Here is a 26,741-nt window from a genome sequence, read left to right on the forward strand (position 1 = left end):
TTTGATAATTTTCTTGGTAACCAAGAAATGATGAATGATACACACGGCCAACTGGCTGGGCAACCAGGGTCTTCTATTTTATACTGGCATCGAATAAAAAATGTCTTCTACGGTTCTGATTGCTAAGATGCCGACTACCCAGAATTGAATATTTCTGTTTGCCACCTGCTTTTTTTTTTTTTTTTTCGGTACGCGGGCCTCTCACTGTTGTGGCCTCTCCCGTTGTGGAGCACAGGCTCCGGACGCGCAGGCTCAGCGGCCATGGCTCACGGGCCCAGCCGCTCCGCGGCATGTGGGATCTTCCCGGACCCGGGCACGAACCCGTGTCCCCTGCATCGGCAGGCGGACTCTCAACCACTGCGCCACTGCGACATCTGCTTTTAAGCTAGACTTGCTTTTTTAGCATCCCAACCAATATCATTACTGCATCTCTTATTGTCCCATCTCTTCCAGAGATGGATATCACACATCCTCAGATGTTTTTAAATTCCCACAGGTTTTACTCCTTAAATAGGGTTCTTCCTCTTCTGGTATGTCATTGTTATCCAGAAATATTAAATCCTATTTCTTCCACTTGCTTTGATAACATGAACAATTCTTTTCAATCTACCCAGTTATATTCTGAAAGGTGCAATGAACTCTGTGGGTTTGCAAATTTTCGTATTTTAATTTCTGATCCTTTCTTCCTCTTTCTTGCTCCTCACCGTGGAAGACTGGAAGTGACATACAATGTGCAGCCCTTTAAAAATGTGGACTGTGCTTGTAGTGATGCATAGCTCGTGACAATGGCTCTTGGCTGTTCAAAAGATTGCAAGAGGAAGCTGGTGGCTAGTCTGTTGCGAAAGTCCAGGAGACCCAGAGGCTACAGTGGCAGTTTCACGCTGGCCTGAGGATAGGAGTAAAGGTTACAAACAGATGGTAACTGGAGTTAGCTGTAGATATTTTCATTTTCAAAATGGCAGCACCAGGACCCTACTGGCAGCGTATCCCATCACAGTGGGAGAAACCAGAGCTCGGTGGCAGGCTCTGGCCTCACCGGGAGAGAAGCAGTGTGCGCTACTAAGGGAACATTTGGGAGGGTGGCCCTCCCCTCCCCGGGGCCCTGAGCACAGATGTGCACTGCTGGCTGAAACCTACATCTGGGAGGGTGATGGCCCACCAAGAGGCCACAGATGGTGGCCAGAAATGGTGCCAGACAAATGTTGGAAAAAAGTCCTCTCCCTCCCCAGAAAGATGTCTTAAAGGATGACACTTCCTACTTGTGTATTTGAAGGAGAAAAACAAAATCTAGGTGACAGATACTGCTGCATTAATAGAGGACCAAAGGGAGAGGGGGATTTCTTCACTCGAACGCATTGGTGTTACCCTCCCTGTTTTATACTGTCTGGTGTGCAGCTGCCCCCAGGAAGGGGGACGGCGGCCTGGAGTCCAGCAGCATCTAGGAGAATCACAGCCGTGCACTTTGATAAAGAAAAGAAAGAGGAAACTGAGCACAGTTAGGGTAGCTGTATGTGCCTATGCACACTGCGGTGCACGTGAGGGCAGGGGCACAGGCACACCGCTCAAGAGGGGACAGCGTAGAAGATGCAGTCCTTGGGGGGAGGAAAGAAGCGTGACCCCTTTACTTGGCTTTCTTTCAGGCTGGGATGTTAGAAGGCTTCTCTCTCCTTGCAGATTGAAATCTCTAAACATTCCAGTACCTCGGTCTCTGGCATTTCTGCCCCCAGGGTCTCTGCTTAAAGGATTTTGCTGCTTATCTCACTGGCTTCTGATGGTACACAGCCCCTGTCCGCTCACGTGGGCACCAGGGCTGAGCTTCTGTGACTCCTGCCCTCCGGCCACTGCAGAAGCTATAAGCCCTCAGGAGAGGGTGAAAAGATGAAAGGATGCGTCTCTGAAGTTGTGAGAATCTGGGGCTTACGGGGAACCAAGCTTGATTTACATTGAAGCTTTGCTGGGATCACTTCCCGCTGACATATTCAGGATGCTGGCGGAGGCTTCCACTTGCCCACTTCATTCGCAGTGGGGCTATTTCAGAAGTTAATTAACCTGGGCTATTTCCCTCCTTTGGAACTCCAGATGTGCTGAAAATTTGCCTTTTAAAAATGACCCACATCCTGGGAAATGGCGAAAACAAAACCCTCTTCCATTTTTATTTTGGAAGGCTCATTTTTTTCTTTGACTCACTTAATAACTATTAATTTACCTCTACCACATTTAGATTTGTTAATACCTACTTTTTAATTGGCTTTGTTGTGCAAATTGCTATGTTAGGCACTTGGAAGAACACAGAGAAGTGGAAAACCCAGTCTTTGACCTCAAGGAATTTGCAGTCTTAGTGTGATTATAAAACCTGAAATGAAAATTGATGCAACATTTTAGATTTTGTGAAAAGTCCCAAATGACTGGGACAAGCGGTAAATGCTCTGAGAATTTCTGAATCAAATATTCCCTTTCTGTCACTTTGCTGTTTGGAGGTAGTGTGGTTCTGAACCCTGCGTTCACCAACCCTCACTGTGTGACCTTGGACGAGTCTCTTGCCCTTTCTAAACCTCAGTTTCTTCTCTTGCAAAAAAAGGGGGGAAATAATATAAACCTCTCAGGAGCTGAGGGGAATTAAATAATTTCATGTATAAGAAGCTTTCAGCACGGTGTCTGGCACATAAACGGTGCTGAACAAAAGCTGTTATAATTGTTAAATGCTTGGCAATTTTATTTGCTCCTGAGTGCTCTGAGCAGGCCGATGGCTGAAAGCTCAGAGACACAGGCCCCATGGTCAGTACAGCGTTTGGTTTTCAGGCTTTTTAATGCTACCTGGGGCAAAGGATCTGGGAAAATGTTTAAATTCTGAATATCCCTTGCTTCCTACTCCCTCCATTCTTTAATCCCTAAAATAAATGTGGGGTTAGGGATCTGACATACAGTTGACCCAAGGCTTCACCTAATGAAGTGCCCCAGACCCTGGACAGCTGTTGGGAAGGACAGAGCCATAGGAGAGGAGCTGCATTCAAAATCTAAAAAGGATATTCCATGAAACCAGCACCAATCCCTGCTTGCAAGGAGGGAGTGATTCAAGAGGAGGAATGTACAGGGATTCCTATGTCTTACTTAGGACAGGTTGCCACGTTATATTTCTTTCCCTTAATTTAGTAGGAAGCATCTGACCACAACTTTAGTTGGTGCTGATGCCTCAGGAATAGGGCCTGTGAGGATGGAGGTTTCCAATGCTGGTACATATACACAGGTAAATTCCCACTTCTATGCTTTAAAACTTCCCTAAAACTCCCCACCAGCGTCATGTTCAGAGCTGGGCCTCGTGAGTAATGGCCCCAGGGGAAGATTTCATTTTGCTTTTAGCAGGTTTTCTCCCAGTGGGGTAGGCTAGTAGATGGTCCTCTCTCATGGGCCAGCTTCCCTCCCTTTACCCCAGGACACCCAGCAACAGCAGGTGGGAAGACAGACAGCTTTGGAAAGCTGATTCTGTCTGGGCTTTCTACGTTGCTCCACTGAAAGCTACTTTGGAATAGAACACAGGGCTTCCCTGGTGCACAGGGCTTCCCTGGTGGCGCAGTGGTTGAGAGTCTGCCTGCCGATGCAGGGGACGCGGGTTCGTGCCCCGGTCTGGGAAGATCCCACATGCCGCGGAGCGGCTGGGCCCGTGAGCCATGGCCGCTGAGCCTGCGCGTCCGGAGCCTGTGCTCCGCAACGGGAGAGGCCACGACAGTGAGAGGCCCGCGTACCGCAAAAAAAAAAAAAAAAAAAAAGAAAGAAAAGAGCACAAAAGTTTGAGCTCTAACAACCCCTCAGTTTCAAAAATGTATCTGCCTGTGAAATTGTTTCCAGGCCTCAGGGTTTTCTGTCCAGCTCTTCCCAGGCCCTGAGCACCAAAGCCAAGCGTTCGGAGGACAGAGCTCCTGCCCACATTCTGGAGACTGCTATTCTCCCATCAGGCTCATGACTGTGTTTACTGGGACTTGTGCTTATATTCAGGGCTGCTTTATGAGCATTCACCGTAAGGCCTCTCACCTGGGGGCCAGAAGGGCATTTTGTATTATTGTAGGACACCAGGATACACCACCCCAAAGTAGGCCTCTAGACATAAGCATCGTTTTGAGAAAGAGAAGACAGAAGAGAAGCTCTGGAAAACAGAATAAAAGATGCCCTTTTGTAAGGACAATTTATACTTGTAAAGGAAATATCCATTTGTGAGGGGGTCTCGCTTTCTGGACCAGGAAGAGAAGGATGGCTCTAAGTCGGAAGAGACTTATCCATGGAGAAGGCCCAGGCTGCAATCTGCGTAACGAAGTTTACCCTGTTCACCATGTCACTGTTCTTGGTCACCTTCCCACCCCTGACCTGCCCCACCACAGTCCTTTCTCTGATGTAGCTGAAGGTGGTATTTCAGCCTGAATTCTAAGCCACCTCCCTGAGTTACTCATTTCCCTCGGTGTGTCCCATGTATGTGAGATATACATGTGAATAAACTTCTCTGTGTTTTTCTCTTGGTAATCGGTCTTTTGTTCCAGGGGCCCTGGCCAAGAACTTAGAAGGGTAGAGGAAAAATTATTTTTTCCTACCCTGCAGGGTCAAAGTCATGAAGCACCTTTCATTTAGATGTTTAACATGCTATCCAAATAAACTTCTAGCCAGAGATAAGGGGACCCAAGGACAAGGCTGAAACCCGCACCAGACATATCATAGGGTGTGTGTGTATGTGTCTGTGTGCACACAGAATTCTATGAATTTCTTGCAAACAGAATATATTACATTGTATGGGGTGGGGGTTAAAGGTATTAAATAGTTAAATGCCAATATTTAAATCATACAACTTTTGTAACCTTGATTTAGTCTCCCTCCTCCCTTTTAAATATAGTAGGGTTATAGTCTCCAAATTTGAGAGTGACTTTTTTTTTTTGATTTTCTAGAAGTTTTTAATGTATTTTTAAAATTATACTCTTAACAGTAAATTCTTACAAAGATGTTTTATGATTACATCATAACAAGCAATTGTTTACTGGGACAAAGAAGATATGCTAAAAGACAAATGAATTATTATAATTAAATATGCACAACTTATTGACATTTTTCTTAAGACAAAAAGACTGGGATATATCCACTGAAGTCTAGGCATTCTGCCATCACTTCTGTTACCAACTGGAGTCAAAGTTTTAAAATTCCTGTGATCTTGAATGTCTTGTTAAGTGTTAGAGGGCTTTTTTTTCTTTTAGCTACTAGATTTTTCAGGAAAAATTCACCTGCTTTATATGAAGAACACACCAGAGGGCCACTTGCAGTATAATGAAATCCAAGTTCATTTCCTGCTTTTTTCCCAGTATTTGAACTTTTCAGGAGTAATGTATTCTTCAGCCTTAAGGTGGTGCTTTGTTGGCTGCATATATTGTCCCAAAGTCAAACAGTCCACATCTGCCTCACGAAGTACTTTCATCGTTGCATATACTTGCTCGTCATCCTCACCTAAACCCAACATTATAGGTGTTTTAGAAATAACATCAGGTCGAACTTCCTTGGCATGTTTCAGTACACGTAGAGAGTGGTCAAAATGGGCCCGGGGATCACGAACTTTCCTCTGTAGTTCTGGAACTGTTTCTACATTATGTGCATACACATCTGATCCTGACAGAGCGACTTTTTCTTTTGCTTTAAGATCTCCTCAGACATTCCACAAGGATTTTCGGATTCCTTTCCTTTAAGTAAGGCACAGTCTTTGCAAAGTGCTCAGCTCCTCCATCAGGCATATCTTCTCGATCCACAGACGTCAGGACTACATAATCCAGACCCCACTCTGCAATTGCCTTTGCAGTATTGTAGGGCTCATTGGCATCCAGTGGAGGTGGATTTCTTGCAGTCTTAGCAGAACAAAACCTACAACCTCCTGTACATGTGTCACCCATCAACATGATTGGGGCAGTGGCAGTGGCATATTCTCTGCCTCCCCAACACTCTCCAATATTGGGACACTGAGCTTCCTCACACCCTGTATGGAGATTTAAATTCTGCATTGTATTTTTCAGTTTATTGTAATTTTTTCCCCATGGGAATCTCTGTCTTTAGCCATGGAGGTAGTCTTAACCGTTCTCCTTTCTGGCATTTTATGCCTGGAAATTTCTCCTAGAAAGTGTAGGTCACTCTATGCCACCAAGGGAGAGTCCTGGTCATCTTTTTCCTCAGCATTGACAGACGATTTTGGTCTCTTGAAAATTATGTAATTTCACATTTCTCCATTCCTCACATTACATCAGACACAATGGATACAAAAGCAACTTGAATATTGTTTGGTTCTCTTTAATGCTAATTACTATTAGTACTGGACTATACTCATTGACATAGCTATGGTCTAGAGTTTGAATTTGCACAACCTCAAATCTCAGAGACCAGATCTAGAGGTAGCTAGAAATCTGTGAAGTGTTGACTTTCTAATGCAGAGGCCTGTTTAAAAACAGCTCCCCGAGATGAGGGCTGGAGTGCTTGCCCCTTAAGTGTGCGGATCTGAGAGTTTGGCTCTGAGAGGTGTTTTGGAAATATTTGAATTGGCCTGAATTCCCATGTTCGAGGCAGAAGTGTGGGCCCTCGATATGGATTGTTTGTTGTGGTTGCAGTTGCCAACACTGCTTCTCAAAGTTTAAGAGACGTGTCAGTCAGTGGTGATGCTATTCTCATCTTTTGTGTATGCTAGAGAGAAGGACATCCCTAGCAGTGGACAGGCTTGAAAGCAAGTGTGTATGTGTTTGTACTGAGGAGAGAATGGAAGGCCGGGGCGGACAGAGCACTACCAGACTGGTGGAGAGCTCTTTGGTACCTTCCAGATAAAATGCCCCCTCCCCCCCAAGAAAGCAATAGATCAACCATGAGCTCTGCTGAAATGCCTTTCACCAAAGGAGCTACTTCTCTTTGTTGAGTGAAAGTGCAATTTTAAAAAGATGCTGACTCCAGTTGGTGCCCAAGTCAGTCCCTAACTATGACCTCTGTGGGTCACCCAAGGTGGCCAGTGAGCTGAAACCAACATTTCAGAAGATCAGAGACTGAAAGGTCCAGCCCTAGGAAGTAAACTGTATGATTATATATTCTGGGAAAAGTTAGACTGAGCATGTGGATAATAATAATTATATAACTGAACAACTAAAAGGAAAAGGGAGTTGATTTATCCCATTACAGACTTAGTGTCTACTAGTTAATATGATTTGATTTCTTCTCTCCTTTAGTCTTCCCTGCCCTCTGCAGGGTTATTTGCCAAAGAGGGAATCATGACATGCACTGGTGTCTCATAAAAATTAGAGAAGACCTAATCACCTCATGAGATAGAAATCATGATCCTGAAAATTAGAGAAAACCCCTCTCTGAAAGGCTTCTCAGGAGATGCAAAGAGCTATAGTTGAGATGATTTCAATGTCATACTCCTTTTCCCTCTCACTCTCTAACTCTTAAATTTCTACAGAACATTCTCTTAACGGTGGCTAAATAGTAATAATAATAATGGTAATGATAAAGAAGAAACAGATAATAATGACTTGTGGCTGAAAGAAGCCTGAGTACTTTAAAACAACTGAACCTGCTGAACAACTTCAGCTTTGCCTCCTATGAGCTGCTATCTTTTTTTTCTTTCTTTCTTTTTTTTGTGTGTGTGTGTGTGTGTGGTACGCGGGCCTCTCACTGCTATGGCCTCTCCCGTTGCGGAGCACAGACTCCGGACGCGCAGGCGCAGCGGCCATGGCTCACGGGCCCAGCCGCTCCGCAGCATGTGGGATCCTCCCGGACCGAGGCACGAACCCGCGTCCCCTGCATCGGCAGGCGGACTCTCAACCACTGCGCCACCAGGGAAGCCCTGAGCTGCTATCTTGTAGCAGGATTTAAAAAAAAAAATTGCATGATGTAGTTACTAATTATATAACTTGAGAATTAGACACTAGGACATGTATCCAGTCTCTATTACTATCCTAGAGAGAAACAGAACACTGAATTCTAGTAGTGAATGTATCATTTAGAGTGCTACATCAGCTCTTCAGAGGGAAGCATACTTTCTAGGGCTGAGGAAGAAGTAACTAAAATCACAGTTTACATGGAACCGTTTGATCACTGTCTAGGTTAAAAAATGAGTCTTCTGGTTTCGTTGTTGCTAGTTTTCTTTCTTTGCCATGCTGATGGCTTACTGACTGTGTGTGTGTGTGTGTGTGTGTGTGTGTGTGTGTGAGTGAGTGTGTGTTCAGTCATTTGCACATTTGTGTCTGTGGCATGCTTATCTAATCACGGCCTCCTCAGGGTCATCATCTACAGTCATACAGATCGTGCACTGTGCAAACCCCCTGAATAGGGCAGTGATGCTGCGAGTCAAAATCGGGACCATCACCAGGCTTAACACAGGCCCCTAACAGAGAAGAAAAAAGAACTACCCTCATTTCTCCTGTGAGCAGGGGAAGGAGGTTAAGCAGGGACAAAATTCTTGGCTAAGTTGGAAGGGACTTGGTAGAGGGAGTGAGAAATCTTTTGATCTTCAGTGGTAGGTGTGATCTTAAAGAATAGAAGGTAGATGCTTGGGGCCTTACGTAGACATGGTGGTTTCTCTAGCCCTGGGCATTGGCCCAGGAATTTGCAAAGTTCCCAAAGCAGCTATGAAATCAGGTCCTGGCCTGAGAGCAATGGGGCCTGAGCCGTGGAAACAGCCCTCCCTTCTCCTGGGTCAGCTTCCATCTACTTTCCTCTTTGGCCGTGAAAACCCTTTGGTTTTGGCGCTGCCCCCCACCCCCCATCCCTCTGCATGAGAGTGTGGCTGGAGAAACCATAGAAACTCATCCTTGGCATTAACTTTGCAACTCTGCACTTAAAGTTTTCCCAAACTTTTTATACCCTTATACTTTCTACTAGAACTTTCAGGTGGGGAGAAAAATTCTGATTTGATCCTATTTGAATTGTTTTGAGGGTTGTGTCCAGGCACCAGTATTTTTTAAAAGCTCTGTTGATCCTAACATTTATCTTGGGTTGAGAAAGGCTGTGATGGAGTCAGGGAGTGAGCTGGAGCTGGAATCCAGATGGCCTGCTGGGGGCTCTTTACTTTCTACGTGTCCACCTGTGTTGCTAGTACACCCCCTCCAATCCCCTTACTCATTCCAAACCTTGACACAACTCCACTGGGCATCTTTCAACAGGGCTGCTCCAAACCTTCACAAAACTCAGTTGGGCATCTTTCAACAGGGCCGCTCTTGAGGCTGGAGACCTCTCCTGGCAACCAGAAAAATATGTATGGGAGAAGGTAGCTTGTCTCACTGGGCTGACCACCTTCATGTGACCTAGTGTTCCTTCCGAGGGAACACAGAAGCCCATCTGCCCTTTCCACAGGGGCTTCACTTTAGTTGGTGCCATCAGGCAAATCCCTGCCTTTCAGGATATTGTCAGGTGTGTACCTAGACTTTGGGGGACTCGAATGTCTGGATCACAATCTGAATGGCAGTATCCTCTCTTTGTGGAATACTGGGGTCATCCATCAAAGCCACAGAGGAATGGCTGGCATTTTATTGCTCAATCTGGACTCAGAAAATTCTTAGAGAATGGAATTTCTCTAATGAGAGGAGCAATAGAAGTTAGACTAAAGGGACAAGTTAAAGGTTGGGGATAGGTGGGTGTCTGTCTTCTGACTAGGATACTGGTGGTTTAATGACTGAGAAATATGCACTAAGTTATATATTGAGAATCGTGATTCTGTGAGATCCCCTGGCAGATGAGAACATCTGTGATCAGTACTGGAAGCTTCCAGGGGCTTTCACTTCCCCCCAGTGCCACAGACGGCCATCTCCAGCCTTCGGCAGCCCTGCTCCATTTGTGTGCTGTGTCAGGGATAATGAAATCAGACAGGCCCACGGAGACTTCTTTTCCCTCCTCACAAATTTTTAATAAAACTATTTGAACAACAGAGCTGGGCATCTCTGAAGCCTGAAATTAAAGCAATAAGATGGAAGATGACTCGCTTGTCAGTCTGTACAAATTCCAGGGGAGTTTTTCTAAATCTGCCGACAATGTGAGCTCTCCATCTGGAGTCTTTTCTTCCTTATTTTCAGAGGAAGAAAATCCAGCACCAAGGAAGAGAAAAAGGGACACTTCATTTTCTGCCACTAACAGCATGTGAATGAAACTCTGAATCGGGTTTTCACAAAAATTTGGGGAGAGAATTGCTCTTGAATATGTAAGGGTCCCCCATTCCGATTTCCTGAGACAAAGTGTAGTCACAGTTGTTTGTTTGGTGACCGCCGCTCAGCCATCTGCCTTGCAGGAGGAATGGCCACTGGAGGTTCCCGGACTCGCTGGATTCCCACTGTCACCTTGGTCTTGATGTCCACTCTCGCCCTGGTGCTGGTGAAGGAATGCACAGCGCACTGGTCTCCAAGAGCTGGCACGCCAGGGGCAGAGCTGACAAGAGACACTCACAGAAGTCCTGTAATGTCATGTCAGGTGGTGCTAAGTGTCATGAGAAAAAATAAAACACATGATGGGGCAGTGGGTTATGGAGGACAGGGATATTTCAGACAGGGTATTTGTGAAAGGCATCTGAGCTGCAGGTTGTAAATTAAGTATCTCTATGTTGGCTGGCCCGTTTTTCAAAGCAAAGCTCTTGGCATTAATTCTGCTAGTAAGACTATTTAGTTTTCTAAAAAAGAGACTTTATTTAGCCCTGGCTGAAATTTAACAAAGAATTACTAGCTCTCTCTTTTTTCCTCCTCTCCCCTTCCCCTCCCTTCTCCCTCCCCTCCCCTCCCTCTCTACCTCATCCCCCTTCCTCTCCTCTCCTGTATCTTTCTTTCATCTTTCTCTTATCTTGACCACCTATTCACAGCCAGGAATAAAAATGAATGCAGAATATTTCTATCCCTTTATACCTTGGGGGATATTTCTAGAGTCCTTAAGCTCTCTTAACACCAATGGGAAAGCTTGCAGCAGCTCACCTCTGCTGTCCTGTACCTTCTTGCTGGGACCCCCAAAATGTAAATCTGACTGTGGCTATCTGGGGCCTCGGGCCCAGACTTCCTATAATGTGTATGTAAAAGACATGAGTATCCTGCTGAAAGTGCCTAAAGAAAACAGTGAACCACCAGTCTAAGTTCTGTACTAATGTTACCTTATTTTCCACACTAAGGCATCGAAGCTAAATGAGGTACCCATGGTATACCATAACCATCTGCCTTAGAATAGAGTTGGAGTCTTCTTCTGTGCACATGTATTCAGGGCTGTATGGCTCAGTGTCCTGGCAGGGAACACAGTTCCACGCAAGCGATTTAAGTGAAGAGAATGTAGTCCCGGGGCTACTGTGCGTAGTGAGGAAGGGGTGAGGGAGCAGGGAGTGCATGGTGAGGCAGCCAGAAATTAGAGAGCAGAGAGCCTTTATCACCTCCAGGGCTGGAGAAAGGGGAACCTGCTCAGAGCCCACTGAGAACACGAGCCCCGGAGGCAGTGACCTGGCAGGATGCTGGCTGCCTGTCAGAGGCAGGCGAGGAGCAGAGGCAGAGCAGAGAGGAAATACCCAAGCTGGCTGTCTCTCCTCTCACACTCGAGCCTCAAAGCCAACCAGAAGTCAGCAGTCTGGGAGCGGGGAGCGGGGAGAGCTTGCCCCTGGGGTATAGAGCAGGGACGGAGAAAGGAGCCAGAGGAGGGCACATGCAGGATCTGGAGCACACACACCGGCCTTCCTGCCCACCTGCCTAGGAGATGCTCTGTCTATGTGCATGTCTACAGTGGCTGCTACAACAATCGATCCTTCTTTTCTTCCTTCAGCTGTAACGGCCAAATACTGAGCAGCATCACATTTGGTAAATGGGCTCCCTGATCAAAGTGCTAAGGTGACCTAATTCAATCCCAGCTTTAAATTTCATCTATTTTTAGCAGTTGGTCTGTGAAGACTTGATCTGACCATGTGTGTCCTGCCTGTAGTCTCTCCCCTCCCCGAGTCAGTCTTTTGCACTTGAACAGAAAAGATCATTTCGAAAGAATTTAATGATTTCCTTTCTAAGTAAACTCGTAAGAATTTCCCCTTCTATTCAAATTTTGGGGCCCGTCTATAATTTTCTTATTCCTTCTTAATATTTTCTTTCACAGAGAAATTTAGGACTTGAAAGTCATCCTAAGGTCATTTTCCTGTAGTGGGAGCCATAAAGATGAAAGCACAGTTATCTGGGGTGGGGAAGGGGGTGTCGTCACAGCCTCGTTCTTGCTGAAGCCTTTCTAATGACTGCATTTTCTGGCTCTGGCTACAATTATTTCATGGGTTATATTATGAGCCACAGCAGTTCGTTTCTTAGCTGAAATCGTTTTCTTGGCCTTGGCTGAGAGGTGTTTTTTCCCCAATGAAACAGACAGCCCTTGAGAACTTTGCCAAAGGCACACATTCACACAAACCTACCCAATAAATCTGTGCTTAAAAAATGCAATGGCTCAGCTAATGTTTATTGTGACAAATGGTTGCTGTCTACCTCTTTGCCCACTTTGAAGACACATCTCTCTGCTGCATCTGAGGAAGAACCCTTTCCTCTGTTGTGTTCCACGGGTGAACAGAGAGAAACCACCTTTAAACTGATATTGATCCACAGGCTTTAACAACCCAAAGCCCTACAAAGGGCATGTCAGCTCATCTGAAAGCTGGGTAGCATTAATAATTAGACCTGGGGGCTTCCCTGGTGGCGCAGTGGTTGAGGGTCCGCCTGCCGATGCAGGGGACACGGGTTCGTGCTCCGGTCCGGGAAGATCCCACATGCCGCGGAGCGGCTGGGCCCGTGGGCCACAGCCGCTGAGCCTGCGCGTACGGAGCCTGTGCTCCGCAACGGGAGAGGCCACAACAGAGGCCCGCGTACCGCAGAAAAAAAAAAAAAAAACCTCAACTTCTTCATGGCTTTTTCTGATCCCTCCCTAATGACCAATCTCATTCTCTTCTCTTTCCCCTTGTTTCCCTAGGCTCGAGCCATGCACTGGTTTCGTCTCCATCCTTCAAGCATCTGAAACAAATTCTTCCATCAGTACCTCTACACTTCCAGGCCTGTCTTAACTCGAAATGTCCTCTTCTTAGAGGTCTTTCTCCACAGATCATGCTTTCGAAAATAGTGCCTGTATTGTACATACTCTTTTACTCACCATATCACCCTATTTATGTTCTTCATAGTAATGATGACAATCACCTTATTTGTTTTCCTGGGTTGTGCGTGGGTGTGTTTCCTCCACTAAAAGCTCCAAAGGGTAGGACCTCTGTCTGCAGTATCTCCTTTGGCAAGAACAGAGAATAACACGTAGAGGAACTCAAAAATATAATTGTTGAACAAAGTAAATGGATAATATTGGTTAATATTAATTTCTAGTATAAATCATTTGTGAATACAAGCAGGTTCAATTCACAGTCCACATTTTCTTAGGGCCTAAGGCTTCTGATGCAAAGAATCACAGCAGTCTCAGGCTTTGCTGTAAGGCATCTCCCCCAACCCTGGGTGGAATGGAGCAGGTGGGCTGGAGTTAAGTTGTAGCTTTAGTTTATGAATTAGTGAAGTTAACTGACCACTGAAAGAAGAACTCTGGAAAAGTGTCCACCTTCCTCTTTTTTCCCCCATTTGGGTGCAAATATGGGTAGTGATAATAGTTCTGATGAAGAATTTTTAAGCTATGTTTTATTCAAAATGAAATAATGCTTTTTAAACTTTCAGCATTCCTTTCCTGCCAATTGGATATCATTTCTTTTGTAATAGTCTGTAGACATATCAACTGGTACAATAGCAGATCTTATATATTAATTTTTATGCCTTTCTTTCTTTTCCACATTTCCTGACACTTTCTATATAGTCACTAGAGGGTCTACATTGATACAAGGAGAATTAGATTACTGTATCCAAACACCAGAACAGGAAAAACATAGTTAATTGCAGGTTTGTTTATTTCTGCTCTCCAAACATCCTAAACTGGTTCTTGTATCAGGAACCAGTTACTAATGGGGCTTCATTTGAATCAAAAGCAAGGGTTCTGAGGGACCAAACATTTCACTTAAGAGTTTATGCAAGAACAGAGCTTGAAAAGAAAAACAGAGCAGGGTTGCTAAGGACAAAGGGGACAGCAGATTTTGCCCACCCCACGCCTTCTTGGGGCACAGAGATTTAGGGGGGACTCGACCTGAAAGGGCCAGACTTGGGGGTCCAGGGGAGGAAGGAGAGAGTGCAGAGGTGCCAGAGGATAGCCAGTGGCCAAAGAGCTGTGCGGAAGCCAAGCAAAGCTACAGATGGCCATCTCCTTATTGATTATACAGGGAAAGGGCCAGTGAGGTGGGGCTCCAATGTGCGTAGGGGGACTTTCCTCCACAAGCTTCCTGGAGTTCAGCCCTCAGCAGAAGGCCACCCACCTACACCCTGAAACTTAGCAGAGCCCGCATCTAACCCCCCAACTGAAAGCCACTCTGGGCACAGAGGGTGAGGTCCTTGGAGCCCTCAGAGAGGCAGTGACAGGTGGAACAGTCACACACTGGGTGAGGCTGGGAGTGGGGATTCCCTCCATGTACACACTGCATTTCACAAGGCAGGAGATGGTAGCTAGCAGAGTCTGGGCCCATGCCTTATGTCACAAAAAGCCCAACCACTGTCTCACTTCTAATTTAGAGACCTCCTATAATGTCCTTGGGGACTCTGGCCTTGACAAAATAAAATGTGGAAAGCAGTTTTGATAATGTAGGGTTCCAGAAGGTAAAGACACCCACATCACTGGCCAGTTACTGATGTCATCACTGCCCAACAGTGAGGAGTGAGGCCAGCCCACATTCAAGAGTTCCCACATTTGGAAGTTTATAGCAATACAATGCTACCTCAAGAAACAAGAAAAATCTCAAATAAACAACCTAACCTTACACCTAAAGCAATTAAAGGAAGAAGAACAAAAAACCCCCAAAGTTAGAAGAAGGAAAGAAATCATAAAGAACAGATCAGAAATAAATGAAAAAGAAATGAAGGAAACGATAGCAAAGATCAATAAAACTAAAAACTGGTTCTTTGAGAAGATAAACAAAATTGATAAACCATTAGCAAGACTCACCAAGAAAAAAAGAGAGGAGACTCAAATCAACAGAATTAGAGATGAAAAAGGGGAAGTAACAACTGACACTGCAGAAATACAAAGGATCGTGAGAGATTACTACAAGCAACTATATGCCAATACAATGGACAACCTGGAAGAAATGGACAAATTCTTAGAAAAGTACAACCTTCTGAGACTGAACCAGGAAATAGAAAATATAAACAGAACAATCACAAGCACTGAAATTGAAACTATGATTAAAAATCTTCCAACAAACAAAAGCCCAGGACCAGATGGTTTCACAGGCGAATTCTATCAAACATTTAGAGAAGAGCTAACACCTATCCTTCTCAAACTCTTCCAAAATATAGCAGAGGGAGGAACACTCCCAAACTCATTCTATGAGGCCACCATCACCCTGATACCAAAACCACACAAAGATGTCACAAAGAAAGAAAACTACAGGCCAATATCACTGATGAACATAGATGCAAAAACCCTCAGCAAAATACTAGCAAACAGAATCCAACAGCCCATTAAAAGGATCATACACCATAATCAAGTGGGGTTTATCCCAGGAATGCAAGGATTCTTCAATATATGCAAATCAATCAATGTGATACACCATATTAACAAACTGAATGAGAAAAACCATATGATCACCTCAATAGATGCAGAAAAAGCTTTTGACAAAGTTCAACACCCATTTATGATAAAAACTCTCCAGAAAATAGGCATAGAGGGAACCTACCTCCACATAATAAAGGCCATATATGACAATCCCAGGCCAACATCATTCTCAACAGTGAAAAACTGAAACCATTTCCTCTAAGATCAGGAACAAGACAAGGTTGTCCACTCTCACCACTATTATTCAACATGGTTTTGGAAGTTTTAGCCACAGCAATCAGAGAAGAAAAAGAAATAAAAGGGATCCAAACTGGAAAAGAAGAAGTAAAACTGTCACTGCAGATGACATGATACTACACATAGAGAATCCTAAAGATGCTACCAGAAAACTACTAGAGCTAATCAATGAATTTGGTAGAGTAGCAGGATACAAAATTAATGCACAGAAATCTCTTGCATTCCTATTCACTAATGATGAAAAATCTGAAAGAGAAATTAAGGGAACACTCCCATTTACCATTGCAACAAAAATAAAATACCTAGGAATAAACCTACCTAAGGAGACAAAAGAACTATATGCAGAAAACTATAAGACACAGATGAAAGAAATTAAAGATGATACCAACAGATGGAGAGATATACCATGTTCTTGGATTGGAAGAATCAATGTTGCGAAAATGACTATACTACCATCCCTATCAAACTCCCAATGGCATTTTTCACAGAACTAGAACAAAAAATTTCACAATTTGTATGGAAACACAAAAGACCCCGAATAGCCAAAGCAATCTTGAGAAAGAAAAACGGAGCTGGAGGAATCAGGCTCCCTGACTTCAGACTATACTACAAAGCTACAGTAAGCAAGACAATATGGTACTGGCACAAAAATGGAAATATAGATCAATGGAATAGGATAGAAAGCCCAGAGATAAACCCGTGCACATATGGTCACCTTAGCTTTGATAAAGGAGGCAAGAATATACAGTGGAGAAAAGACAGCCTCTTAAATAAGTGGTGCTGGGGAAAATGGACAATTATGTAAAAGAATGAAATTACGTAACACCATACACAAAAATAAACTCAAAATGGAATAAAGACCTTAATGTAAGGCCAGACACTATAAAACTGTTAGAGGAAAACATAGGCAGAACACTCTATGACATAAATCACAGCAAGATCCTTTCTGACCCACCTCCTAGAGATATGGAAATAAAAATAAACAAACAGGACCTAATGAAACTTAAAAGCTTTTGCACAGCAAGGGAAACCATAAACAAGACAAAAAGACAACCCTCAGAATGGGAGAAAATATTTGCAAATGAAGCAACTGACAAAGGATTAATCTCCAAAATATATAAGCAGCTCATGCAACTCAATATCACAAAAACAAACAACCCAATCCAAAAATGGGCAGAAGACCTAAACAGACATTTCTCCAAAGAAGATATACAGATTGCCAACAAACACATGAAAAGATGCTCAACATCACTAATCATTAGAGAAATGCGAATCAAAACTACAATGAGGATCACCTCACACCAGTCAGAATGGCCATCATCAAAAAATCAAGAAACAATAACTGCTGGAGAGGGTGTGGTGAAAAGGGAACCCTTTTGCACTGTTGGTGGGAGTGTAAATTGATACAGCCACTATGGAGAAGAGTATGGAGGTTCCTTAAAAAAGTAAAAATACAACTACCATATGACCCAGCAATCCCACTACTGGGCGTATACCCTGAGAAAACCATAATTCAAAAAGAGATGTGTACCACAATGTTCATTGCAGCTCTATTTACAGTAGCCAGGACATGGAAGCAACCTAAGTGTCCATCAACAGCTGAATGGATAAAGAAGATGTGGTGCATACATACGATGGAATATTACTCAGCCATAGAAAGAAACGAAATTGAGTTATTTGTAGCGAGGTGGATGGATCTAGAGTCAGTCATACAGAGTGAAGTAAGTCAGAAAAACAAACACCTCATGCTGACACATATATATGGAATCTAAAAAAAAGAAAAAAGGTTCTGATGAAAGTAGAGACAGGACAGGAATAAAGACACAGACATAGAGAGTGGACTTGAGGACACAGGGAGGCGGAAGGGTAAGCTGGGACGAAGTGAGAGAGTGGCATGGACGTATATACACTACCAAACGTAAAATAGATAGCTAGTGGGAAGCAGCCGCATAGCACAGGGAGATCAGCTCGGTGCTTTGTATCCACCCAGAGGGGTGGGATAGAGAGGGTGGGAGGGAGACGCAAGAGGGAGGGGATATGGGGATATATGTATACGTATAGCTGATTCACTTTGTAATACAGCAGAAACTCAAACACCATTGTAAAGCAATTATACTCCAATAACGATGTTAAAAAAAAAAAGAGTTCCCACATTTGACCCTTGAGGGAGTAAATACTTTATACTGCCTAGACAAGGCCTTACCCTCCCTAACCTTTGTAGACTCGCAACCCTGCTACCCAACTATGGAAGCCAGCAGGGCACTGAGAAGCGGAAGGATAGAGCAGCGAGATTAGGCCGTCTTGAAACTTCATTCGTTCTCTTATCCATCACCCCCGCTCAAAAGAGAACTCGCCAGTCCTCCCAGCACTCCGAGTGGGCAGTTGCCACAGTGGTTTTCCTTTTTTCCCCCGTGGAAAGAGAGGAGGAGGCTTTTAGTATTTCACCCTGACACTTTAGTGAGTTATTAGGGACATTGATTGTCTAACCATGGGCTTCCTCTTATTATTCCTGCAAGGGGCATAGTCCTTTGGCTCTGGGGAGACACCCTAAAATGCTGAATGGCCCAGTTCTTGGGATGGCGGGGTCTCCAGCAGGCTGGGAAGAACAGCCAGTGGCCGGGGGACCCATGCTCTGCAGTCTCCAATCGCTGTTGGGTCTGTAATCAAAAGCCAACACGGACACCTGCTCGCCATTTTGCCGTGGGCACAGCTGCTGTGACAGACTGACAGTCTATGGGGCAGAGGTGGCATGTACTGTATTTGTCAGTCCCTCTGCTGTCCTCTTTTCTACTGCCTTTCCCACCCTCCTGAGAATATTTTTTCTTGATTTTTCTTTTCCTGTTTTATTTCAGTGACCCTTGGGTTGAGGCAGTTTATTTTGCCCAGCTTCCTTGATCTAGTGTTTGTCTGCAAATACCACTATTTGCAAGGGGGACTGGATCCTGGTTTCCAGATTCTTAGTGAATGGAGACTCTGCAGTGACCAGTGGTCAAGCTAGCTTCCATTCTGCCTTCCATGAAAGAGTTAATCTTAAGGCGCATGTTAGCACCCGCTGGGCTCCCTCCCTGCTTCCCTGGCTGATGGGCTGCAGGGCTTACCATATTAGGAGAGTGTGAAGATTCAGCTCCCCAGTGTACACAGCAGGAGCTCTTCTGTCAGTCTGAAATGCAGGTGCTATATTTAGTAACAGGCCCTGCAGAATAGCAGCTCCATGTGGGAGGGGCTGCTGGAAGGCAGTTGTGTGTGAATCTCTACTGCAGTCCCCGAGGAGGCTTGAAGCTGAAGCCCTAGCAGAGAGCTGGGTTCATTCTCCGTCCATCTCCTCCAGAGTGTCTGCATGGCATCTTTTCTAGGTTGGGGAACGAGTCAGTCCCTTTCACCTCTGCGGCTTCTTTTAACATGGAGGAAAGGAATCCTGATTGTTGAATGAACCATCACTCAAAATGTCGTAAACAGCGATTTCCCTCCCTCCAGCCCTCACCCCTGCTCCCATATCAGGTTAACTAACCACTGATACGATGCATGGAATAATTTTATTGCCTTGTTTCCTAAGTATGGAGAAATCATAAGTAAGAGAAATTGCCTCCATTTGGTTTTGCAGGAAATGTATCTTTGGTACTAAAAGGATTTTGTTTCACATTACAGAAGGCCCTGGGTCTAAAAATATGTCTTCCTTTGTAAAATATAATTGTATAAGTAGAACATAATCATTACATATGAATTTATTTCTTATAAGCCCATTCAAATTTACATAATATAGTAACATTCTATGAGAGTAAAAATTAACAAAAGATAGTCTCGTAGATAAAGTTGTTAACTCATTTGATGGTATGGAAGTAAGTGCCTCGTTGAACTGACTTACCATAACGGTAGCTCTGTTTCAAGGGTAGTTTATCCAGGAACGATGAGTTCCAGCGGCAGCTTTGCTCTCTGTCTCTCTCTCTCGCTCCTTATCTCTGTTAAATTTGCCATTTCAATTGACTTTAGACAAACAGATTTGGCCAACATCGTTTCTAACTGTGAGGCTTGGGAAATACTTAGAATATGGGATTCTCCTTATTTCCACGTATTTACGTCTGCTACAAAACCCACTAATTTCCTTAGACTGTTGGTAGTTGGGTGGAGTTCTAGTCAAAATATTGCATAGGCCTGAAGTTTCTAGTTGGGAAATTCACTTGAATAAAAAGCGAAAGCCATAGCATGTGTAACCACCATCGTCTACGTTGGAATGCTTCTGCTTCAGAGCTCCAGCTAGGATGAAATGATTGGGTCTTTTAGATGACTCTGGTTGAAACTAACAAACTGTAGTGTAATCTAATATGTATGACTTGGTTAGAACGGCCAACAATTTGATAAATTGAAGACCTTTTGGATACTGCACAAGGATAATGGGGATCCTTGTAGGAAAAGAATTTAACTGGGTCAGGAGTACACTCTTTTGTGTGTAGTCCCAGGGCTGGTCATTATTGTTCAGCAAAAGTACACACAGCAAATGTAAAATGTGCACTGTGGCCAGATATGGAGGGAAGAAGTTAACCATGGCCCTTGCATACAGACCCAGAGGGCCCCAGAAAAGCTGAGGTGGGGCAGATACTGGGGATGGAGGCAGAGTCAGTGCAGGAGGGAAGGAAGGCAGAGACCTGTGTTCTGACAGCCCAGGCAGAAGCTGGATTCAGGATGAGACCCCACTAGAGATGACGGTGCCTGCAAAGGCAGGCGGGGTCGGCAGTGGGGGGCACGTGGTAATAGGAACCTCAGGGAGGCAGCGTTTAGAGGTCAGATAATCAGGTGCCAGGGTCCTGCCTCTAGGACACCAGGAATCTGGGGTGGGATGGTAGTTTGGAAGAGATGGGGGAGAGCATGCGAGGGATGCAAGGCAGAGATGAATTCAAAGAGGAAATAAGACACTTAAGGTTTCAAGACAAGGGCTCAGGCAGAGACAAATCAGCAAGAATCTAGCTTCCAGATAATTACAGTTCATAATAATGATTATGAAAACTAATGTTTATTACCTATTATGTGCAAAGCATGGAAAACACTAAGCTAAGCACATTGTATGCACTGTCTTGTGTAATTTTTTTTTTTTTTTTTTTGGCCCTGCCACACAGCTTGTGGGATCTTAGTTCCCTGACCAGGGCTCTCAGCAATGAAAGTGCAGAGTCCTAACCACTGGACCGCCAGGGAATTCCCTGTCTTGTATAATTTTTATAGTAATTCTATAAAGTTGATACTCATATTCATCATTAAATATATGGGGAAACTGAGGCACAAACAGGTGCTTGGTTAATAAAAGACTGATTAGAACCCCAAGACTTACCTACTTCACCATACTGACCCCCCAAATGCTAGAGATCTTGAAACAAGTTTAGGGCTTAGTTAAAAAAAAAAAAAGGTGGAAGCTGTTTCTTGAATCATTATTTTTCGCTCCATAAGTTGGATCTGATGCTTCGAGTGCATATCATATGTGAGAGTTTGGTCTAAGTGCTGGGCCTACAGAGATAAATTTGACAAAGTCCCTCAAGGAATACTGACGAACACATAAATCACAGCACGATGTGCTAAGTGCTTACAGAGCCAGATAAGTACTAAGGGCGAGGTTAATGACAAAAGGAACCAGAGAACCTCCATACTGTTCTCCATAGTGGTGTATCAATTTACACTCCCACCAACAGTGCAAAAGGGTTCCCTTTTCTCCACACCCTCTCCAGCAGTTATTGTTTGTAGATTTTTTGATGATGGCCATTCTGACCGGTGTGAGATGATATCTGATTGTAGTTTTGATTCGCATTTCTCTAGTGATTAGTGATGTTGAGCGCCCTTTCATGTGTTTGTTGGCAATCTGTATATCTTCTTTGGAGAAATGTCTATTTAGATCTTCTGCCCATTTTTGGATTGGGTTGTTTGTTTTTGTGATATTGAGCTGCATGAGCTGCTTGTAAATTTTGGAGATTAATCCTTTGTCAGTTGCTTCGTTTGCAAACATGTACCAAAATGTTCATTGCAGCTCTATTTACAATAGCCAGGACATGGAAGCAACCTAAGTGTCCATCAACAGATGAATGGATAAAGAAGATGTGGCACATATATACAATGGAATATTAGCCATAAAAAGAAACGAAATTGAGTTCTTTGTAGTGAGGTGGATGGACCTAGAGTCTGTCATACAGAGTGAAGTAAGTCAGAAAAAGAAAAACAAATACCGTATGCTAGCACATATGTATGGAATCTAAAAAAAAAGGGGGGGGTCATGAAGAGCCTAGGGGCAAGACGGGAATAAAGACGCAGACCTACTAGAGAATGGACTTGAGGACACGGGGAGGGGGAAGGGTAAGCTGGGACAAAGTGAGAGAGTGGCATGGACATATATACACTACCAAACGTAAAACAGATAGCTAGTGGGAAGCAGCCACATAGCACAGGGAGATGAGCTCAGTGCTTCGTGACCACCTAGAGGGGTGGGATAGGGAGGGTGGGAGGGAGGGAGACGCAAGAGGGAGGGGATATGGGGATATATGTATGCATATAGCTGACTCACTTTGTTATAAAGCAGAAACTAACACACCACTGTAAAGCAATTATACTCCAATAAAGATGTTAAAAAAAAAAAAAGGAACCAGAGAAAGCTTGAAGCGGTGATATTTAAGGATTCTTGAGGGAACAACAGCAGCTGCCCAGGTTGACAGGCAATGAAGGATGTTCTAGGTGAAGAGGGGGAATTGCTTGGATCATCAGGGATCTACAAGCAGCCTGGTATAGGTGGAGCAGTAGGATATGAACTAAGAAGGTAGGCTGAAGCCATATAATAAAAGTCCGTACATTCCAGAGTGAAGAGGTTAAGGTCCATTGAGTTTTGAGCTAGAGCTCCTAAAAATCTCTGTGCTAAGGTCAGGACTGATGACAGGGATGATTCTGTAGGCTACGCTAAAAATCATAGCTTGGAGTTAAGGAGAAATCCTGAATTAAGCAACCAGCATGGCCTGGTAAGATCCAGATAAACAGGAACCAAGCCAAAGAATGCCCTGCAGGGTCATAATTGTCTTCTGGAATAAACAGAGAAGCCACCTTCCCTTGCCCTACGACAGTCTCAGCACATTAGCCTGAGCTTCTGATGAAAACTTATTCCAGTACTCATAAAGATTTTCAATTTCCTTTTAACCTGCAAGAAGCTGATTAAATTAAGCACTATTGATCCCCAGGCTCTTAAAATAGAAACTCATTTAAAGGGATCAGCAGTCAGAATAACATACAGTGTCACCCTCTGGTTCCCCTCTGTGCCACCCTCCCTGGGTTCTGGAGATAGGATATTTTTCATGGAGAAAGCTCTGTCGTCTTGTAGGTTTCCCTGGTGAACCCAACTCTCCACTTCAGTAGCTACTTGAAGAAAAACAAACAAACAAACAAACAAAAAAACCAAAAAAATATCACAGAACCAGACTGACTCTAAGTTTTGGATAAAAACCTCAAATGGGTGCTTGTCAACGGCCAGGAATCTTACTGTGCCTCCATAGAAGTGCACTTATGTCTTCTTCCAGATGGTTGTTTCACACCTTCTCTCCAACTTCCCACACCTGCCTTCTTCAACTAATGACCTCGTCTTATCATTAAGAAAATACAAGCCCTCAGAGTGGAAACCTGACCTTCCTGCCGGTCTTCTCTACAAACCTGCTCAAACCTGTGCCCATCAGCGGTCAGCTTCTGCACTTGTGATCCGTGTTCTCTATCCCCTAACCTGCTTAAGGACTTTACCCACTTCCTTGATTCCCCCCGCCCTTTTCTCCATCATCAATTTCTTCTCTACTTGCTCAGTCCACAGTATACAAACATACTTTAGTGTCTCCCACTTTTAAATCTTACGTTTCCCAATTCCACATCCCCTACCTGCATACATTTTGTATATTTTATTCCTTCTGGGACAAGTTGTCTAAGTCTGGAATCTCTGCTTCCTCACCTCCTATTTCCTCTTCAAGCCTTCCCAATTTGGCTTCTTCCCACATTACTCCACTGAAACTGCTCTTGGTGTCTATTCTGCACCAGTACAGCTAAGATGATTTGGAGCAAACCACACACCCATGCTGACTGACATGAATTTAAAATTGTGATCACTACTAACAGGTTCTTCACACTGCCCAGAGGCTACACTACATTTCTCTGGTTTATCTACACTCCTAGTTCCTGAGTATTTTATGTTCTGTCTTCTTGGAGCTCCAATACCTTCCCATTCTCAGTCTAGTAGATAACCTTGTTTCCTACGCTCCAGTTTTACAGAAAACAGTTTGAAGAGTACTTCCACAGTGCACACGGCTGAATCCAACCTTCTGGTGTGTTAACTAAGGTGTCATGGTCCTCGCGAAGGTCAACCTCTCCATTTGTGTGCTAGATCCCACCTTCTCTCACCTACTCGTTGACTGTCCTAGTAATTCTGCCCTGTCCTTGTGCATCAAACATTTCTCTCTACTCTAGATTATCCCCCGCACCCTACAAGTATGTGTTGCTTCTTTTGTGAAAAAAGAGCAACAACGTGGCAAGAACGAAATCCTCTCTTGGCCCCATTTCTCCTCCAGTTCTTACTCCCATTTCTTTTTCTTCTACTTGTTACCGAACCAGGTGAACTAGGTTATTTTGCCTGAAGCACAGCAAGCCGAAAAGGGTGAGATGCGGAGGTCTGCAGCAAAAAGGGGTTTTATTCAAAACGCAGCGAAATAAGGAGAGGGGAGAAGTCTCAGATCCGGCTCTCCGGAGATGAGGAGTGCAGCAGTAGGGAAGGGTGATGTGGATCTGAGCTGTACAGAGGGTCACCAGAGCTGGGATGACCAGCTGACACAGGGAACGTGAAGGAGGTAGACTGTAGGGGAGGTGGATGTTAGAAGAGGTGCAGGGAATCAGGGAGAGGAAGGAATCTAGGTGGACTCAGGTTTCTGGAGAGGGTAATTTGGCACGTTAAGATAGGGGATGTTGGAAGAGCTGGGGAAAGTAATGCTTATGATTTGGGACATTCGTGAGAAAAATGTCTTTCTGGTAAAGAAGCTTGTATTTTATCTCATATACAACTGAGTAAACAGGGGCTTAGAGACAGAAAGAAGATAGAGCTTAAGAATGCTAGTTCTACCACTTACTGGCTGAGCGACTAAAGGGGCAAGTTGCTTAAGCTCTGCCTCCACTTCTCATTTATAACATGGGAATAATAATCAAAATAGCTCACAGAGTTGCTATAAGACCTAAGGAGACACTGCATACAAAGACCTAGCTCCGCCCAACTAATTGTAAATCCTCAATCCATGGCAGCTATTTAACTCTAATGACACATAGCTGAGACAACTTGTAGCTAAAATAAGTAACTTTCGCAAAGGTATGTAGGTTCGTTTTGCCCGACGCAGAGCAAGGCAGATGCTGAGACGCCGAGGTCTGTGGCAGAGAGCTTATTCAGTAGGCAGCCAAGCGAGGAGAAGGGACAAAGTCTCAGAACAGCCTCGCCAGAGGGGCGGGGCTTGGGGTATTTATGGGACGAGGAATGAAGCCACAGGGCGGTCCAAGGCGTGGGGGGCGTGGGGAGCGTGGGGGGCGTGGGGAGCGTGGGGGGCGTGGGGAGCGTGGGGGGCGTGGGGAGCGTGGGGGGCGTGGGGAGCGTGGGGGGCGTGGGGAGCGTGGGGGGCGTGGGGAGCGTGGGGGGCGTGGGGAAGGTGATTGGAAAAAGGTTCGGGAATCGTGGTTTTGCGCCGGCGCAACTAAGCCCCAGGCCTCTGCATGTTCAAACGTGGAGGCGCTTAGCAGCATCTAAAGGTGGATTTTCGGCCCTCTGACATCAAAAGGTAACTGAGGGGGGCTTCCCTGGTGGCGCAGTGGTTGAGAGTCCGCCTGCCGATGCAGGGGACACGGGTTCGTGCCCCGGTCCAGGAAGATACCACACGCCGCGGAGCGGCTGGGCCCATGAGCCACGGCCGCTGAGCCTGCGCGTCTGGAGTCTGTGCTCTGCAACAGGAGAGGCCACAACAGTGAGAGGTCCGCGTACTTCAAAAAAAAAAGGTAAGTGAGGGGATACTCAAGTGTGCCCGGTTGGATAGTCCGTGGTCCTATCCAGTCTTAACCAGTTCAGCTCCAGCTAGACACAGCTGATGCTTAGTTCAGCTGAACTAGACACAGCTGACCGCAACTTCTTAGAAAAAGAACTTGGGCAAAAATACTGTTCAGGCTCCATGCTGCTTGGAGGACATGCAAGTCTTCTGTAGCAACAATTAAAACAACCTTGATTAGCAATGGCAGATTACAGGTGAAATGGATTGGACTGATGGTTACGCATGGCTTCACTTTTATAGCTAATTTCTTCCAAAGAGCAGGCTACACTCCGTGTCTCTGGTTTCACTCCTCCCATTCTCTCCCAAATCCACTGCAGTCAGGCTTTTACCACACCAACCTCTAGTTCCACTCCAAGAAAACGCTTGTTAATGAGATCAACCAATGGCCTCTACGTTGTTAAGTCCAAAGGTCCATGCTCTTGTTTGATGTATCAGCCGCATTTGATTGCCCTTCTCCTTGGAACACTTACTTCACCTGGTAACCAGGACATCACACTTGCCCTGTGTTCCACCCACCTCTCTGTATACTCCTGTCAGACTCCTTTCTGGTTCTTCTTCATAGCCTTAGACATTGGAGAGGGCCAGGGATCAGTCGGTAAACGGAGTCTCTTTTCTTGCTACACTTGCTCTCTTGGTGGTTTCATCCAGTTGCATGGTTTTTTAAATTCCAGGTATGTGCTCTGATTACTTCCTATTTCATATCTTACTCTGGTTCTCTTCCCTGAGCTCCAGATGAATTTATGTGTCCAAGTGCTTATTCAGCTTCTCCAT

General features: G+C 44.7%; 1 pseudogene; it reads right to left on the reverse strand.

Annotated features, from left to right (window-relative positions):
• Positions 1-4,960: 4,960 nt before the first annotated feature.
• Positions 4,961-6,235, reverse strand: LOC111173702 (lipoyl synthase, mitochondrial pseudogene; annotated as a pseudogene).
• Between the last annotated feature and the right edge of the window lie 20,506 nt (positions 6,236-26,741).

This window comes from Delphinapterus leucas, chromosome 11, assembly GCF_059928025.1.
Source record: "Delphinapterus leucas isolate spDelLeu-1000000601 "Yukka" chromosome 11, BTC_Dleu_Yukka2, whole genome shotgun sequence".
In the NCBI taxonomy this organism is placed as follows: Eukaryota; Metazoa; Chordata; class Mammalia; order Artiodactyla; family Monodontidae; genus Delphinapterus; species Delphinapterus leucas.